Here is a 17,281-nt window from a genome sequence, read left to right on the forward strand (position 1 = left end):
CAGATGTGTCCCCTGTAGTCAGTGCTGCAGGATTCAAACTCGTGCTCTGGCAAGCTCAAAGGAACATTATCAGAAGACCAACAACAAGCTCACCTGATGCAGCTCTGGGCTTTTGGAAGCTCATGTTCCCAATCAGACGTGATGTAAAAGCCTCATTCTACAGGCAGATGATGCAGTACCAATAAGTGAAGTCTCTGTAGGCATGAAATTGTCATCTAAATTCTACTTCTGGAGGCCTTGCACACATGGAACACAGCAGCTATATTTGCTGGGAAGACTAATAGGTGCAGGACCATCCCTCTGACCGGGAAGCACTGAAACATTAAATAGAAGAACCTGCAGGTTCTTTCTGCAGTTTTATTTTCTTGCTACAATTGCAGGCAAAGAGGACTAGATTTTTCTGGAGCATACACCTCCAGTGGAGAGCCCTGTGTCCATTTGTCTTTGCTATGAGCAATCAGTATCAGGGTTGACTGAACAGCAGCTTGTGTGGATGCACCAGGTGTTTTATGCATGAACTTGGAGAACCAGATACTGATTGATCCTAAGACTTTTTTTTTCAGAGATGTTCTGAAAGGGGCAGTTGGACAGAAATCCACCTTGGTGAATCTGAGACACTTGGGTCTCTTTTATTGTCAAAAAGGGAAGGTAGCCTAATTAACCATGCTGTAGTTGTTGCCAACACCAATGGTACATCTCTTAAGCCAACAAATACCCCTTGCAGTGGGTGTCAGTGGGTACAGAACTAGACTGCCAAGAAACTTCTTGGAATTTCCTTTCCTTTTGCTTCCTTGGGAGCAGGATCTTCTCCCAGCCACCCTTAGCCAGCATGAACTGCTCCTCTATAGACTGATGCATCCTTAACGAGCATGGTTGTGCTCTGTCTGCACTTGGTTTGCCCTGTGCTATCCAGCTTGCTCAGTAGTGATACAACTTGGTACCTTGAAAGTCTTTTCAAGTACATGGGGCAGGTACTTCAGGAAGAGAAGAGTGATTCAGTGCTAAAGCTGCCCATTCTTTATACTTGAGCTTGTTCCTGTGTGTGTTTGGGCACTCATGCATATCTCCTCTCCAGCATTTTATGTCCCTCTTCTCTTTAGTGCTTTATCTCCCTTCTGCTCTTTAGTGCTCGTTATCTCTTGTCAGCTCTCTGTGCTACAGAAAGGACGACACTGAGGGGAGTGCTGTGAATCAGCCTCATCTGGCATCTCCAGGAGAGCTGTGCATGTGGTGATGGATGTTTCATGTGAGTGTCCTTCTCCTCCTACAGCTGTATCATACATCTAAGCTCTTGCTGCTGGCTCCTGTAGCACATTCCATGCTTTGGTTTTCCGATCCCTGCCTGGGTTCTCTTTTGCAGGCAGCTGCTGGTGAGTAGCCTGTCTGCTGTCTGGCTGCAGCCACTGTCCCAGTTTAGTTTCCTCTGTCATTCATTAATAGGTGAACACCTTGTGCAAGCTCCATACCCACCTGTCTGGAAATCATTCTCTGTCTCTGGTTGTGAGTGATACCTGCATGTTTGGTTCATCTTCCACTTCCTGGCTCCGAGTCTCCTCCCATTCCTAAGCAGTGTGTCTCTGCTGCACACAAGAAAATTGTGCTGGGGTCAGGCTGGAGTGAGCCAGGAACGGTCATCCCCCAGCGGCTTTACACTCCTCACAGATACCTGAAGGAACCAGTGAAAGTGGCTGGTGTCCAGAATATGCAAATGCAGGTGTGTGACAGATGAACCAGTTGCCCATTTTTTGTGACTTGAATAAAGCAGGTGTATGCAGACAGGCAGGGTTCTACTGAGGCACCCTCCTTTGTGCATGTGGCTGCTCCAGTTTGTCCCCAGTGCCACATTACTGCTTGTGGGCCTCTGCCCTTGGCCTGTGGTGAGAGAAGATGAGCAGCTGGCAGGAAGGTAGCAAGAATGTGCTACTTAAACACAGGTTGCTAATGGCTGTGTTCCCAGTCTCCAGATGTGTGGCTGCTCTGTGATGCCTGGACCTCCCTCTGTGCTGTGGTAGACAATTCCATTATTAGCTTAGTGGCAGCTTTCCATATGCCAACACTCATGACTGCAGGACTGTTTAATTTTCACTACTTTGAAGTATTTAATTTGTCACCTGTTAGCTTCTGCTTTGTAAAGATCAAATGCCAAAGTCCTTACCTAGACTTTTACTCAGTTAGGGCTGGGGCATGGATCCTGTCTGAACAGACCATTATATCTGGTCAGGATCAGGGGCAGGATCAGAGGCAGCATAAGGTCTTGAATTCAGAAAGTCAGTCACTTCTAGGCTAATCAGCAGAAAACCCCCATCTTCAGGGATGGGTATCTAATCTCACTTCTGCTGTTAATTTCTGTTTGGAGAAATGAAAAATCAGTACTGCTAAAAACACTGCCCACTCACATTTCAAAGCTGGACTGTGCAGATGAGGTGTGCAGTTGTGAGTGCCTGACTGCAGGTTCTGGCACCTCACTAGTGTGGAGAGCTGCTGCTGTGAGCAAATCATCCTGCAATTCACTGCTGGGGGCCTCTCTTTAATTATTGAGTGCCAGAATAGATGTATATTGAGTTACTTTACTGGCAAATATCATCTCCAGCATCTCATATAACTCTGCGATGATCTCAGTTTTCTTACGAGCATAACATGGTCTTCTTCAAAGAATCTAAAACAAGACAAAATGTGGTTTTATATATTTCTTGTCTAGCAGTACATGTTTCCAGAGAACAACAGGTTGTACACTGGCTTTGAGGGTAGCCTTCCCCGGCAGCATGGATTGCTCTTATTCACAGTCAAGCCTGCACTTGGATGTGCAGCAGAATGAAGCAGGATGTGCATGGTGCATTTTTAAACCATCCAACCAAAACAAAAAACCAACCCCTCAAAAATTTGGCAAAAAGAGAGAGCAGTATAAGCCAGCACAGCTTTATGGGAGGAAAGTCCTGCTTGTCAAACCTGATTTCCTTTTATGACAGAGTAACACACCTAGCTGATCAAAGGGAGCCAGTTGATGTAATCTTTTGAGATTTCAGTAAAGCTTTTGGTACTGTCTCTCATAATATCGTTCTGGACAAAGTGTCCATCTCACAGCTGGATAAACATGTCATGTGATGGGTGAGCAACTGGCTCACGGGTCAGGTGCAAAGGGTGACAGTGGCTGGCTGACATGAGACTGGCACTGGTCCTTTAGTGGGGTTCTGCAGGGCTCCCCCCTTGGCCCTGTGCTCTTCAACATCTTCATAAATTACTTGGATGCAGGACTTGAAGGGATACTGAGCAAGTTCACAGATGATGCAAAACTGAGAGGATCTGTTGACTCCCTTGAAGGCAGGAAGACCCTGCAGAGACACCTCAACAAATCAGAGGACTGGGCAATCACCAACTGCATAAATTTCAATAAGGGAAAGTGACAGATTCTGCACCTGGGATGGGGCAACCCTGGATCTACAGACTGACTGGGGAATGAGATGCTGGAAAGCAGCACCTGGAAAGGGACCTGGAGGTCCTGGTTGACAGAAAGTTGAGTATGAGTCAGCAGAGCCTGGCAGTCAGGAGGGCCAACTGTGTCTGGGGGGGCATCAGGCCCAGCATCGTCAGCTGGGCAAGGGAGGGGATTGTACCGCTCTGCTCTGTGATGGGGTGCCCTCACCTGGCCACCACACCAATATAAGAAAGGCATTAAGCTATTAGAGAGTGTCAAAAGGAGGGCAACAAAGATGGTGAAGGGCCTTGAGGGGAAGCCATAAAAGGAACAGCTGAGGGTTCAGCCTGGAGAAGAGGAGACTGAAGGCAGACCTCATCACAGTCTACAGCTTTCTCTTGAGAAGAAGAGGGGCAGACAGTGATCTCTCCTCTATGGTGACCAGTGACAGGACTGGAAGGAATGGCCTGAAGTTGTCAGAGAAGGTTTAGGTTACATATTAGAAGAAAGTTCTTCATCCAGAGTGTGGTCGGGCACTGGAACAGGCTTCCCAGAGAAGTGGTCATAGCATCAAGCCTGACAGAGTTCAAGGAGCATTTGAACAATACCTTCAGGAACATGGTGTGACTCTGCAAGACCAGGAGTTGGACTCCATGATCCTTGTGGGTCTCTTCCAACTCAGTATATTCTGTGATTCTGTGGATTTTGCTCTCACTGCTCTGAAATACTCCATTTGTCAGCTGTTGCTGTAGAAGACCTGGCTGACATGTCTTGAGGGAACTGCAGTAGTAGTTCTGGCCAAGTGGTGCATGACTCCAGAGGCTGCCTGCATCCATGCAGGCTGTACCAGTGTCACTTGCAGGAGCACTTGGAGATGGGGAGGGAGAGAAAATCAACATCCACATTTATATAATTTTTCTCAGCTTGCAGAGATGCACATGGCTGCCAGTGTTCCCTCATCCCTTTCTGTCCTGCTGTCACACACAGGCTGCAGGCATTAGAGCTGCAAGCAGTGGTGGAGAAAGTGGCCATGGATCCCTTGACCTTTAGTTCCTGTAAAATCCTCTGGATAATGTAGTCTCCAGTGCTCACGACCGTGATACAACTATTATATATGTTCTTTCTAAATATGGCAAGCAAAACTTGTCATTCCATATTTTGCAAAAGAAATAAAACTGGTGAATTCCTTGTAATCCTGATGACAGTTTACAAAAGAAAGAAACATTACCCAATGCCTAAATGGAAGAAAAGGCAATACTGTGGTTAGTCGAATACTTTTGTTATTCTCAAGTTTCAGGAAATTTCATGAGTCAGGCAGGAGCTGTGAGCCCGAGGTCCCTCCTGTGTAACCCCTCAGGTTTGTCCCCTGCAGCAGTGCTGGCAGGTCCTACAGCTGGGATCTCTGGTATTGCTGTATCCCCGGGCTGGCGAGAGCAGGGAAGCAGGGCTCCATCTACCGCTGTGTGGGGAGAAGGCAAAAATAATCAGGATGGCATTTCTCCACATGAGAAAGCTACTGGATACGGTGAAGTACGTGCGCTTTTCTTTTTTTTTTCTTCTTTTCTCTCTTTTCTCTTTTTTCTTGTTTTTTCCTTTCCCCTGTGGCTTCCAGAACCCTTCACTTCCAATCCAGTTCGCTGATTGGGACATTGTGCAGGTCTGTAGCTGGGGACAGTCCCCACTTGTACATCATGTCATGTGAGTCTGAAGAAAACAGCAGGGAAACAAAGTGACTTGTACACACACACAGAGAACTGGAAGCAGAATCAGAAAGGAACCCTGATTTCCAGTCTGTTTCTCTGACAGGATGGGGTTCATGCTCCAAAACATATTGAATACAGAGAGCTCTTGGAGGGCTGCAAGAGCAGGGACAGGGTTAGGATCGTGCACAGCTCTGCAGCGTTTTGTTTGATTTGCCACTGCTCTGTTTCTGAACTTCTGGTACTTGTATAGCCAGAGATGTGTTCCTTCTATACGTACATACACACAGGCATTTCTATGAGAACTGAGCTCTGCATGGGCCGTAGGTCCTCTTCTGCCAAGCTTGGGGATGCAGCGAGGAGTGTGAGCCCTGAACCCAGGGCTGTGTGCAAGCTCTGCAAGCAAATTCGGTCCTCAATACTTTCAGCTAAAATCCTACTCTCTGCCTTGCAGATTGTACCTTAATAGCGGACTAGGTTGTCCATGGAAGTTGTGGCTGCCCATCCCTGGAAGTGTTCAAGTCCAGGCTGGGCAACCCAGTCTAATGAAAGGTGACCCTGCTGATGGTGGGGTTGGTGGACAAGATGGTTTTTAGAGGTCTCTTCCAACACAAACCAGTCTGTGGTTCTATATTGAAAATGGAATATTTTCCCCTGCCCTTTATCTTTGCAATCACCTGAATTAACCCTGCTGTGCTGGGTGAGATACTTCTTTTATATACCTGGTACTGCCCAATTTGAATAACTCCTGAAGGATAATGTGTACAGTGTCATTCTAGAAAAAACAGATTTTAGGATTTAGAATCCTTGAAGAGATGCTAATTTTTCTTTGCAAGTGATTTGCCGGTAGTGAGAACCCATTGTTATTCAGTGCTTGCAGGGAACATGAGAAGTGTCTGGATTCTTAGGCTTCCACAAAAAACGTAACTGGTAGTTCTTCACTGATGGCAGGAAGAGTCTGAGCTTACACTGGGAGAGATTGTCTCAAGTTATGTGAACAGATGTTTCAGATTTGAGTTCAGCCTGGCAGAAAAGGGAGAACAATCTAGTCCGCAGCATTTCCCATCTTTTGCCTGGGGAAAAAAAATCAGAAGTGAGTGTCTTTTTTTCTTTTTAACTGTGTTTTTCTTTACCATGAAACTGAAATGTAAGGTCCTGGAAAGGAGGAGAGATTCACTTTTATCCAACCCAGTACTTAAAGCTTTTCACCTGTTTGCTCAGCTGCCTTTTACTTGTCAGCATTTTCATGTCTGGAACTGCAATTATCTCTGAAAAACATCACAGACAGTTAAACCCCCCCAAACCCCCCCCTCAGAAGACATGGTCTGCTTTCCACATTATGGTGTATTACACAGCCAGGCTACCCTTTGTGTAGTAGCTCATGTGCTGCAGCAAGAGGAACATAAAAATACTTCTCCTGACACAGCTGTCAACAATTAAACTGTGTGAGGCTTTACTCACAGAGGTCAGGGAGAAGCCCAGGGAAATCTGAAACAGCTTTTGAGAGAAAGCACTGAAAATACATGCCAGAAACCAAGGAATAGATTGCAGATGACAAATACACATGTCCACAGACTATCAGGGAAGAATTTAGTTTGACAATGGCTGTGGAGCCATGGAGCTGTGCTGGATCAGGCTGAATGTGGCAGTGAACGGAAATAATTAAGCCAGATAAGCATGCCCAATACTGACTTCTATGGGAGAATTCACCCATGTATTCGATGGGCAGATCCCACAGGCTGCTGGAAGGTGGAGGACCCCTCCACTCCTGCTGATACTGCTGTGCAGCTTTTATACCATGCCTGTTGTCTGTAAACCCTGAGGACCTGTTTTAAGGCAGAAGATGGTGTTGTCACCCCCAGTCTGGGACAGGGCAGAAAAATGGTCTGTTGGGGTTAGAGAGCAGCAGGTGGTAACAGTGGAATGACATGTTGTAATGTGCCAGTCCTTGGCATATCCTTGTAGGCCTGGAGAAGATCAGGTCTGTCATGAGCAGTGGATAAAGAGATAAAAAGTGAGGGGAGCACTTGTACACATCACCCTGGGAGCCATGCAGGGGGGCCATGCTGCCAGGTACTGTGGGCACAGGCTGCCCCACCTCATCTCTTGGGCAGAATGAACTCCCGTGTTTGGGGTGACCCCAGTGGTTCAGCTGCTGGCTAGAAGTGGCCTCAACAGCATCTCAGAGACCGTGAAATCTTTGGGACTGGAGGAAGCAGAGCTGAACACCTGTATGTGCTCCTTGGAGCTACCACAGCCAGTGCAGCAGCGCTGTCTCCACACTCAGGACAGCCTGGCCTCGGGGGGGAGCTCTCATGGCAGCACAGGAGCACAGAAGGAGTTGGTTGATTATAGTCCCTTGTTTATGTGGTAGCAGAGTCAGGCTGTAGGCACAGTGCAGTCCCTGGAAGCTTGCTGCTGCTGCAGCAGTGTTTGTAGCTTAGGCCCTCAGCTTCCCAGGGCTTTCAATGCTGTGTGATGTGGGGAGTAGCTCGCCCTTTCCTTGGTCACCCCTTTTTCTCACAAAGCGTCTGCTGAATTCTGCCAAATTAAATTTATTCAACTCTCTCACACTGCAGCCCGTGGTGATGCATCCCATTAACAACAGCAGGTTTGAGTAAGGCTGGAAGTTCCCCAGGTCCCAAGAGAAGACTGGAATTGTCCCGGTTGCTATGCCTGGGGAGAGCATGAGGGTGGTGGGAGATGGGGATCTGTGGGGCGCAGTGAGCGGTCTGAAGTTGGATCTAAAATAGCTGAACTGTGACATATTCTCTTGACAGAAGTGGTGAAAGGCCACAGACGCTTCCTTTCTGTGACTCAGAAACTTGCAAATCTTCTTTGATTCACACCTTATAAGTAAAATTAGCCTGTGCCTCACTGCTGCCAAACTCTTTCAAAGCAAAGATACTTGTACAAAGGAATTCAGCAACAGAAATGCAATTCTCTTGTGGATCAGATTACTGCTATTTCTGACTGGAAGCAGCACCAGAAATACTTGCAGGGATTTCCACTTTGCCTTTGAAAAGATGTGCATGTTGTTGGTAGAAAAATAGCTATTTGGGAGGATAATTCACATATGTTAGGGGACAGGGAAGAGAATGAGCCCCATGAGGCTGCTGCAGTGATGAGTACAAGAGTTCAGCTTTGCACTGAAATGTTCAGTCACTTTGAAACAGGGACCTTCAGCTGTTGTTATCTGGAATGTTGTGATGTGAGCTGCAATTACTGCTGCTCAGGAGGACATTTCCAGCCCCAGGTTTGAGCTTTCACCCAGCACATGGGTCTTTATGCTGCTTATGCCTTGGTATCCCAGAGAGCTGTCAGACATATTCCTGCATGTGGGGACTCTTCAGGTGAGACTTAACGAAGGGAAGGATTTTGTTGATTCTTAAGGCAGCAATTGTTTGTGACACTGATGAGCTTGATGTTACCTTGAAATATGAACTTACCACCAGCTGGGAGAATCAGTCAAGAAAAAATCTGGCACTTAAACTCCATGCTGTTCATGGTCTATATTTTGCAACCAGCTGTAAGTGAAGCCTCAGTTCCCGTGATGATGCTCTTGGGGATGGAGCCCGATGGCTTCTGCAGAGTTGGGCATGGAGGCTGATGAACCCACGCAGCCCACAGAGGGGGGGTTCCAGGCCCCTGCACGCATCTGCCAGCTGGCAGCGACAGCAAAACATCATGGTCCCCTCCAAATGCCAGCACGGAGCAAACGTCTCCAGCAGGGTTAGCTGCCTGGGACAGCCAAGGAGAGCCGTGAGCTGTGGACTTCTAATGCAGAAACTTGTTTGCTCGTAATCTATGGGGGTGAGTTTTAGAATAAAGCCAAGAGTGCTCTGATTGTAGCCTGAAATACTGAAATAAGTGGTGGAAGGAATGGATGTCTGTAGTATAATGCAGAGGTATATAATATCTGTAGTATAATATATATAATACACATGCAGACATTTTTCTTCTGGGCACACCAAGAGTTTTAAACCAAATGAGTACAAAAGTGATTTACTTAAGAAAAAGTTAGGCATGTTGCATTGGAAATAGAACTGGTTCTATTACTTTACCCCAAAATAATATATTTGTTATCTTTGGGTGTCAAGTGAAGCCTTGCTAAACAATGACATGTTTTTGTGGCCATCTTGGCCAGGTTTATTCTTTCTGCTTGATGGACGGTGCACAGAGAAGTGTATCTTCAAGGAGTGCATTTTTTTGCCCTTTGGAAATGTGTGTGAAAGGGACAGCAGCATATGGACTTGGCATGCCCCAGGCATGGCTGTGGGAGCCTGGGAACATTTTGTGCCTGCAGCAAGTGTAGGAAGAAGGGAGGAGGAGAGTGGAGCAAGCGACTGCAATGAGCTGTGTGGTGATGGCAATGAGTTACATGTCTGTGAGCAGGAGCAGCAGGAGAGGCCCAGCCATGGCCTAGTCTTCATCACAGCTGAGGTGAGGAACAGGCCTCATACCATGCCCCTTCCTTGCCTCATGGGTCACAGCAGAATTGGGAAATTCTCATGAAGAGCCACAGGCAACATCTGGACCAGAGAATGCAGATAAAATTGCCAGCCAGAGCAAAATCAAGCCAGATGCTGAAGGAAGGGACAGAAGAGGGACAAAGCTCAGCTCTGTCAGCAGTCAGAGACTTCAGTTGTGAGTAGAGGCAGAAGCATGCCATGGCTTTTCCAAATGTACCACCATAAGATGCTTTTATGGATCAGAAACTCCAAATGTTGTACAGAACAATGAACTAAAAATGAAACCGTAGATATCTTGCACAAATTGCAGGTGAGCACAGGGCAGGTGAGCACACCACAGGCAGATGGGCACACGCCACACATGCACAGAAAGCCTGAAAGAGGCTGCACGTGGCCATATTCTGCACAGCAAGTCTGCAGCACATTGTCTGAGGGAGATGCAGAGCAATTGCTGCTTGCAGCTGTAATAGCAGTGCATTTGATCTCTCACTCTGGATCTTGGAGAACAACCCCCTCAACTTGTAAATAACATGTACAGTTAAATACGGTGTGTTTTGCTCTGCCCCAAATGTGCGATGCAGCCCAGGGAGGTCAAGTGAAAGGTTCAGTAGGTGTTGTTGCCCACCTTAACAGAAGATGTTCTGATTCACTTACAAGATGTGCTGACAGAGGCTGGGCCTGTGTCCCACTCCAACACTCTGAGCTGGTGTTGACACCCTGAGCAGGAGATGCTTTTATTCCCTCACTTCTTAATGTTGGTATCACCCTCTTTTGCTTGGAGCAGCAGCAGCACCAGTCTGGCATCACTGCCAGACTTACCTGCACCAAGGACCAGGGGACACCATGCCATTGCCCCTCACGGTTTCTGTTGGACCGTGTCTTGTATGTGTTCATGCACTGGTGATGGTTAGTGATGGTTCCCATGACCTGGCATTGAATATCACATCCCTTTTTTGTGAAATGATGCTGATTTGCAGATGCACAATCTCTTCCCAGACCTATGCCTGCCCCAGTAACTGCTGGGAACAGCACAAGCCCTGGCAGAGGTGCTAGAACTCCCCTGTGTGCAAAGCGTGCCAGACTACCACAGCATTTGCTTATGGAGCAGGGAGAAGCATGAATGGGAGCAGATTTTAGGGTTATTTTAGTCAAGAAAATTCAGGGATGTTAATTGCTGAGCTGTCATCAATTTCAGTGACTGCAGAACCCAATTAGCCTCTAATTTTAGTTTCATGCTAATGCTATTGTCAGCTCTTTCTGTACAGCAGGTGAGGCAGTTTTATACGTGGCTCCACAGCTGCTTTGTGCGGGTAGCTGGTTCCTAGAACCTCACACCCAACAGGGAAATTGGGGCAATATTTAGAAATGCTTTGAAAGGCCCTGGGGTTTTTATGCAATTTTTTTATTGCTGTTCCACTGCTGCCACACACACATGGCTCACACAGGCATCAGCCTTCATCAGGCACAATTTTCCCTTGGCTGACACCCCACCTGGCAAAAGATGAGGCTTAACACAGTCCTGCTGGGGCTCACTCACTCACAGATCTGAAGGGGGGAGGCTGCTAATTGCAGGATGCCAAAGACATGCACCACCCTGTACCCGTGAGCAGCAAGGAAGGACTGGAGTGTTCTTCAAGCAGTGGCCACCTGTGGCTCTCTGGGACACTCTAGGAAGGATAGTCAGCTCTGTCCCACTGCTGCTGGCATGGTCTGAGTGCAGCCAGGTGCTCTCCTGGACATGTGTGCTGTGCTCTGTGCACCCCTGCTCTGGGTTGCAGCGTGGCTGCAGCAGCACCGAGGTCAGCCTGCCCAGGATTCCTCAGCACTGTCAAGGGTGGGAATTCCAAATGTGACTGCACTTGTGGCATTCTTCTGCTTGCAGGTATTTCTGCACAGCTCTGATCTCCCCATGTTATCTCTCGTGGATCTTAAACTGGTGTAAAAGTGGTGCCTGATAGAGTATCCTGGGCTGTCTGGAAACACCTGGGCACAGTTGGGTTTGGAGCACAGCTGGGAGGTTGGCTCTTTCTGGAAAATACCAAACACATAGATGGGAACAAATGGGAGATGAGTGCCAACATCCGTACCAGGAGCCCAGCACTTTTATCCATTCGAGCCATGGGATGGAAAGAATGTCCATAGGATGTAGAAATTTATTTAAACATGTATTTAATATTAATGAGTGGACTCACAGCACAGGCTTTCTGACTTGGAAGCCAGTTACTGACATAGAGGAGCTGAGCTTTATTTTCAGAGAATTGTTGTTCTCCAGTGGATTTGTAGGTGCAACACAGTGACATGTTAACTGTTTGGGCTTCCCTGTTGTGCTCTCAGCCATTCCAGAGGATATACAAAGGCTGGAGGATGACTGAAACACCGTAACGAGTTTTCCACAAAAAAACTCAGTGAAGCTTCAGAAATCTCCACTGGCTCATGCTGGTTCTGAGACATGTCCAAGCTGATGGTCACGTAAGAGTCCTTATGGCTCCTTTTGAAGGTCTGAAGGCTTTGTCTTCCAGCGGAAGAGCTTTTCTGGGCATTATTTGTGCTGGACTGACCTTGAAATAAAACTGTTGCTAAGAACTGACAACAGAGTAGGTATGACAGCTCTGTCAAGGAATGGATAATCTCCCATCTTTAAATACACTTTCTATTTATGTTGGCAGTGTACGGACTTCTCAGGATTTTACCTACTATCCCAGACTAATACTTCATAAGTGCCACCAAGGAAACTTCTCAACTTCTCTGCATATCTCTTTCTATTTCAAAACTTCCTAACTGAATAATGGGAGTTGGCGGATACATCGCTGCCTGTTGAAGCTCACAGCTGAAGAATGTTCAAAAGGAAATGAAAATATGTGGAAAGTATTTTTTTACTATCAAACAGACCTGGAAATCGTATCAACTGAGGGGATATACCAATTGCTCCTGCAGCTTAATTTTTCATGGTGAGTTTATTTTTCATGTTTATCAGAATATTTCAGTTCATACCTCAGACACCTCAATCTCTGCAAGCCCTGGAGGGGCCAACAGCTCTGTGTGCCCCCGGATCAGCTGGCTGATATCTCCCTTGTGATAGGAGAAACATGATCTTCCCACTGGCTTGGACCTGCAGGTGGGGGCAGGAGCACTATGAAACTGCAACTTAACCCAACACATAACCCAGCATTTCAGAATAAGTAAGCAAAATATACAATGAAATAAGTTGCCTGCATTTTCTCAGAAAAAAAGATGAGCATTTTTGGGAAAGAATTATGGTTTTCCACACACTTTTGTAGAAGCTGCTGTGGATTCCAGGTCGGTTGCTACCCATGGGATTGGCTGCTGGGGCTGGGCTACAGAGGGATGGTGGAGACTGACTTGGTTTTACCGTCTGACTCCAGAACTGGCTTCTGGCATTCTGACTGACACTACCAGTGCAATCACCAGGGCCTGGCTGGAGTTAATTGAATTAAATGGGACACTTGCCAGGGACATCAGTTATCTCCTGCAGTCATTAGCACAAGAGCAGTGTAAGGATTAGCTCTTGTTTGCTGTCTCAGGTGTTAGTGGTGATACCAGCCAACATGTTAAGGTCTTGTCAGCAGCAGCGTGTTCTAGAAGAGACAGTAGCCTCTTCAGCTGGTAATACTCATACCATTTTTTTTAAATGCAAGTATTCCTTGTTGGAGTCATTTTATTTTAGTCCTCACTTTGAATAGTTCAATGAGTTTCATTTCTTCTCTTTTCAGGGAGTCAGCAAACATATAAAACAGATACACTCACCCTTCTAACTGACAACACTTCCCAAAGATTCACTCTCCAGCCCTTGGAGCCTGCTTCACCAGCCCCGGGAGCATGGCCATGGTGTGGGGTGAGTGATGCAGAGGAGTCACTGTTTCTGGGTGTTGCTGGTATCACATGAACTCTGCAGTAGGGGAGGAAGGACCTGGGCTTTTGATTTATGAAGGATATTGCTCTGATAAATAAAGAAAAGATGAAACTACTGCAGGAAAGGGTGGGGATTCTGGATGAGAACTTCTGGTCCTGAAGGTCTGTACAATTACTGAAGAAGCAATGGGCACGTGCCCATATCTCACCTGCAGTGGTGCCCACATCCCATGTGCCCACGTCCCGGCTGAAGCAGTGCCTGTGTCCCACCCATGGCAGTGCCTGCTTCCCATGTGCCCATGTCCCCTCTGCAGCAGTGCCCACATTCCACACGCCTGTGTCCCACCCAGGGTGGTGCATGCTCTCAGTGGCTCGCCTGGAAGTGAAGTGCTGCTGCTTTCTGGGGCTGGGGAGCACTAATAAACAAGCAAAACTGATGATGAAGTGCTTCAAGACCTGCTGAGCTCAGACATCTCCCCCGTCCACAGTGTATGGGGGGTGGGATTGCAGCCTCTGTACAGGGGGTTTGGGAAGTGCCTCGGCAGCAGAGCAGCCATCCCTGCAGCCAGACAGTCTCCAGTCCCACTGGATGTTGGCACATGAAGCCTCTGGGTGAGTCTTGCCCTGTACATGGCTGATGGGGAGGTTCTGCCAGAGCCACAGGAGCTGTGGCTGAACCATGCTGGGCTGGGCCCTCAGTGCGTGGGAACAGCCAGCACAGCAAACCTCGACCTTGGCTTATTCATGGATTCATCCTCCCATAACAGGAGGATGTTACAGGCAGGATCTGTGGTGACACTGCCAGTCCATGCTCCACACAGCCCCTCTGCACACTCTGGCTGCTGGGAAAGGTCCCTTGCTTTGGGGAGTCATTTTAAGCTCTCTTTGAGGAGTCTTAAAAATTGCTGAACTTTCTAACTAAGTTCTTGTGATTGCATATTTATTGTTGAAATCAGCATGAAATGTAAAACAAAGCCTAAAATCAGGGATGCTTTTGATTTTAGTGTAAATGCTGACAGCATTTCTAATATATACAGTATTTTAGTAGTGAATGCTTAAAATTATTCTGGTGTTTGTGTCCTCAGCTATTTTTCTCTCTACTGTGGTTAGCCCTAGAGTCTGCGTTGGAATGAGTAACATGCAGAGATCTGAGACTTACGACAAGCTCAGCCTAGACTGCTTCAATACATGTTAGTGTAGGGATTTTCTGGCAGAGCCATGGGGTCAGAGCCGCATTATGGCCCTGTTACACGTCAGAAGAACGGCTGATGCGTTCCTTTGTGCTCGCAAGACTGTAACAGCGTCAACTTTCACCTGGTTGAAGTCTGCCAAGATCACCAGTTTGAGTCCATTCTGCCATTGGAAAATTGTTCATTTTCATGGATAAGTCAGAATTAATGTTGTGTGGCGGTGAGCGTGCGGTTCAGTGCAGGTCAGTGAGGCGCTGATGGGCAGTCTGGGGCTACTGGCCATGACCTTGGCACAGACTGCCAGGGCCAGTGCTGGTGCCAAGGCACAGCTGTTAATATCTCCTGTACTCTGCAGTAGTATCAAGAAATATAAGTATACAGGACTTGGGCAAATCCAAAAATCCACAAAATGCCTTTTGCTTTCTTTAACAGAGTCACATCAATGTTTCTTTCATGTAAAATGTCCATGGGCCTTTGCTGTTTCCAAAGTGAAGTGCATTCCAAGCAGTAACTGCAATAACTAGTAAATAGAATTGAAAGTGCTACTGACAGAAAAAATGCAGTAATCATGTAAGAGCAGAGCTGGTACAAAAAGTAGCCTTCATTAGTGTCAAAATGAGGCACATGTGAAACATTATCCTCAAGGGTACCACTTAAGTAGTTCTTTGCTTACAGAAAGGTATCATGGAAGGTTTGGATCAGAGTAGTGGTCAGCCTGAGCTATTTTTTAAGAGATAACTATCTTTTTGGAATTTCATGGGTAGGCTTGTCAGAGATGAGAAATACAGGTACAGAGTAACAAGAGACTTCAAAAGGTGCTCTTTGTCCCGGGCCCTTCTGTGGAGGACACAGTGTCCTGAGGGAATGCTGATACACAGCTGTCCGTACTAAGGGAAAAGCAGGAATGCTCACTTGGGGGTGTTAGAGGAGGAGCGCAGCTCCTCGGGGCACCCTGCCATCCCCACAGTATGGTGGGTATGGACCAGAGGCCGGAGGCTTCAGGTTTTGGGATGCTGGAGGGCATAAAGGCTCTTCCCATACTGTGCAGAAGTTTCCCATAAAAGAGCTCCATTCCCAGCCACAGAGCCTGGCTTGCCCAGGGAGTGCAGCTCAGGGATGGTTCTATATCCTGTAACACCAAGCTGCTCATGTTGGCAGATTCTTTTTTAAGTGGAGGTGTCAGATTGTCCAGCCTGGTGAAGGAATCCAATTGGCAGGAGAGTGACTTGATTCAATAAGCAGAATTTTAAAATCACCATGGTTCTGTGTTTAACAGCCAGATTCTACAAAAATAGCTCCAGCTCTAAACAATTTCCCTCCCCACCCTCCATGTACTATCCCTTTTGGTCCTGCATGTCCCTATCTCCCCAAACTGCCTTGTTTTGTCTGGTACCAGTTGGCACTGGGGCTGCTCTACCTGTTCCCTGCAGGAATCAGCTGAGTCACACCAAGGCACCTGTGCACTGATGGGAGCCCAAGGCTGGGTGGCCAAGGAGGACACAGCATCTCGGTGCCTGGTGCTCCTGCCCACTTTGTGTGCCCCCTCAGGGACTCCAGGGAGGGAGACTCCAGGAATGTGCAGAGAGATGGCAGAGGTCGATCTAAATCTCTCTATGGGAACAGCCAGGCAGGGAGGACCCACATCCCCCAAAGTGACCTGTGGACCTTGCCCAGGGGAGTTTTGGAAAGGGTCAAATTCAGTCACCATGAACAAGGAACTTTGTCCACTTGTTGCTGTCACACTCTGAGCCCTGAGAACCTGTAAGTCCAATGGGAGTTTAAAACACTCCCTTTAAAATGGGACCTGCAAATACTTTTGCAAGGCAAGAGAAATTCCCTGTGCTGTAGCCCTAAGCCTGCTCCAGTGCAGCTCCTCACTGTCGGCAAAGTTCCATGACTTTCTTTGGTCTCTTTTTTTTCCCCCTCATTCTCTCTGTTGAGGGGGATGAGGACACAAGTCACCTGCCTGCACTGCTAGCTGTTCCTGGCAGGGATAGGGCAGCTCTGCCACTGCTCAGAGGTGTGGCTGAGTCTTTTCTCCTTGTATTTGCAGAGTTCTGTTTCCTTGTGCACTGACTTGGGCTGAGTTTGGGCATTTCACATTCCTACTGGCTTGGAAGCTTTTTTCCAAAGGTATTTCTTCCCTTCTCCTCACCTGTGCTCTTCTTCATACTTTTCCTGCTTTGAGCAAAGCATCACTGATGGTTAGTGGATCCCTCCTCAGTGGGGAACATCACTTTGATTTGTGTTATGTGACACTACGCGGTTTGTTCCCAGCATGTTCTGCAAGGAAAGAGCTTGGAGGCGGCCGATCGCAGTTGTCCAGGCCCAAGTCTCCTGGTGATCTCCCTCCACGTGCTCTGCCGGCTTTCCTTTCTGCGGCGAGTGTCCAGCAGCAGCTGGGAAGACAGGAGATAATGGGAGAAGGTAGTGTGAAAACACCATTCTTTGTGGGACTCTCAGCATGGCCAGCAGCTCCCAAGATCCTCAGTGCCAACCTGCCCACAAGGTGTTGTTGGAGGAGTGTCCCAGAGCAGTGCTGGGGAAGGTGGGGAACCCCACAGACCCCCTGTGCTCCCTGGGAGGGGAGATGGCTCCATGGTCCCAACTGTCTCTGCACACGGCAGCAAGCCTGGC

The 17,281-nt window shown here is 47.6% G+C and overlaps 1 long non-coding RNA gene across 12 annotated transcripts in view; it reads left to right on the top strand.

The window, feature by feature from the left end:
* The window catches only part of LOC104688104, a 72,377-nt gene that overhangs the window by 28,776 nt on the left and 26,320 nt on the right, over positions 1–17,281 (top strand). For 5 of the 12 annotated variants that reach the window (XR_005602612.1, XR_005602621.1, XR_005602610.1 and 2 more), the window contains 2 exons: positions 11,919–12,532; positions 13,316–17,071. This is a non-coding gene — a long non-coding RNA (uncharacterized LOC104688104). Of the gene's footprint in view, positions 1–11,466; positions 12,533–13,315; positions 17,072–17,281 lie in introns of all 12 variants that reach the window. The other 7 variants (XR_005602615.1, XR_005602617.1, XR_005602620.1 and 4 more) reach the window with 5 other exon arrangements.

Source organism: Corvus cornix, chromosome 9 (genome assembly GCF_000738735.6).
Source record: "Corvus cornix cornix isolate S_Up_H32 chromosome 9, ASM73873v5, whole genome shotgun sequence".
In the NCBI taxonomy this organism is placed as follows: domain Eukaryota; kingdom Metazoa; phylum Chordata; class Aves; order Passeriformes; family Corvidae; genus Corvus; species Corvus cornix.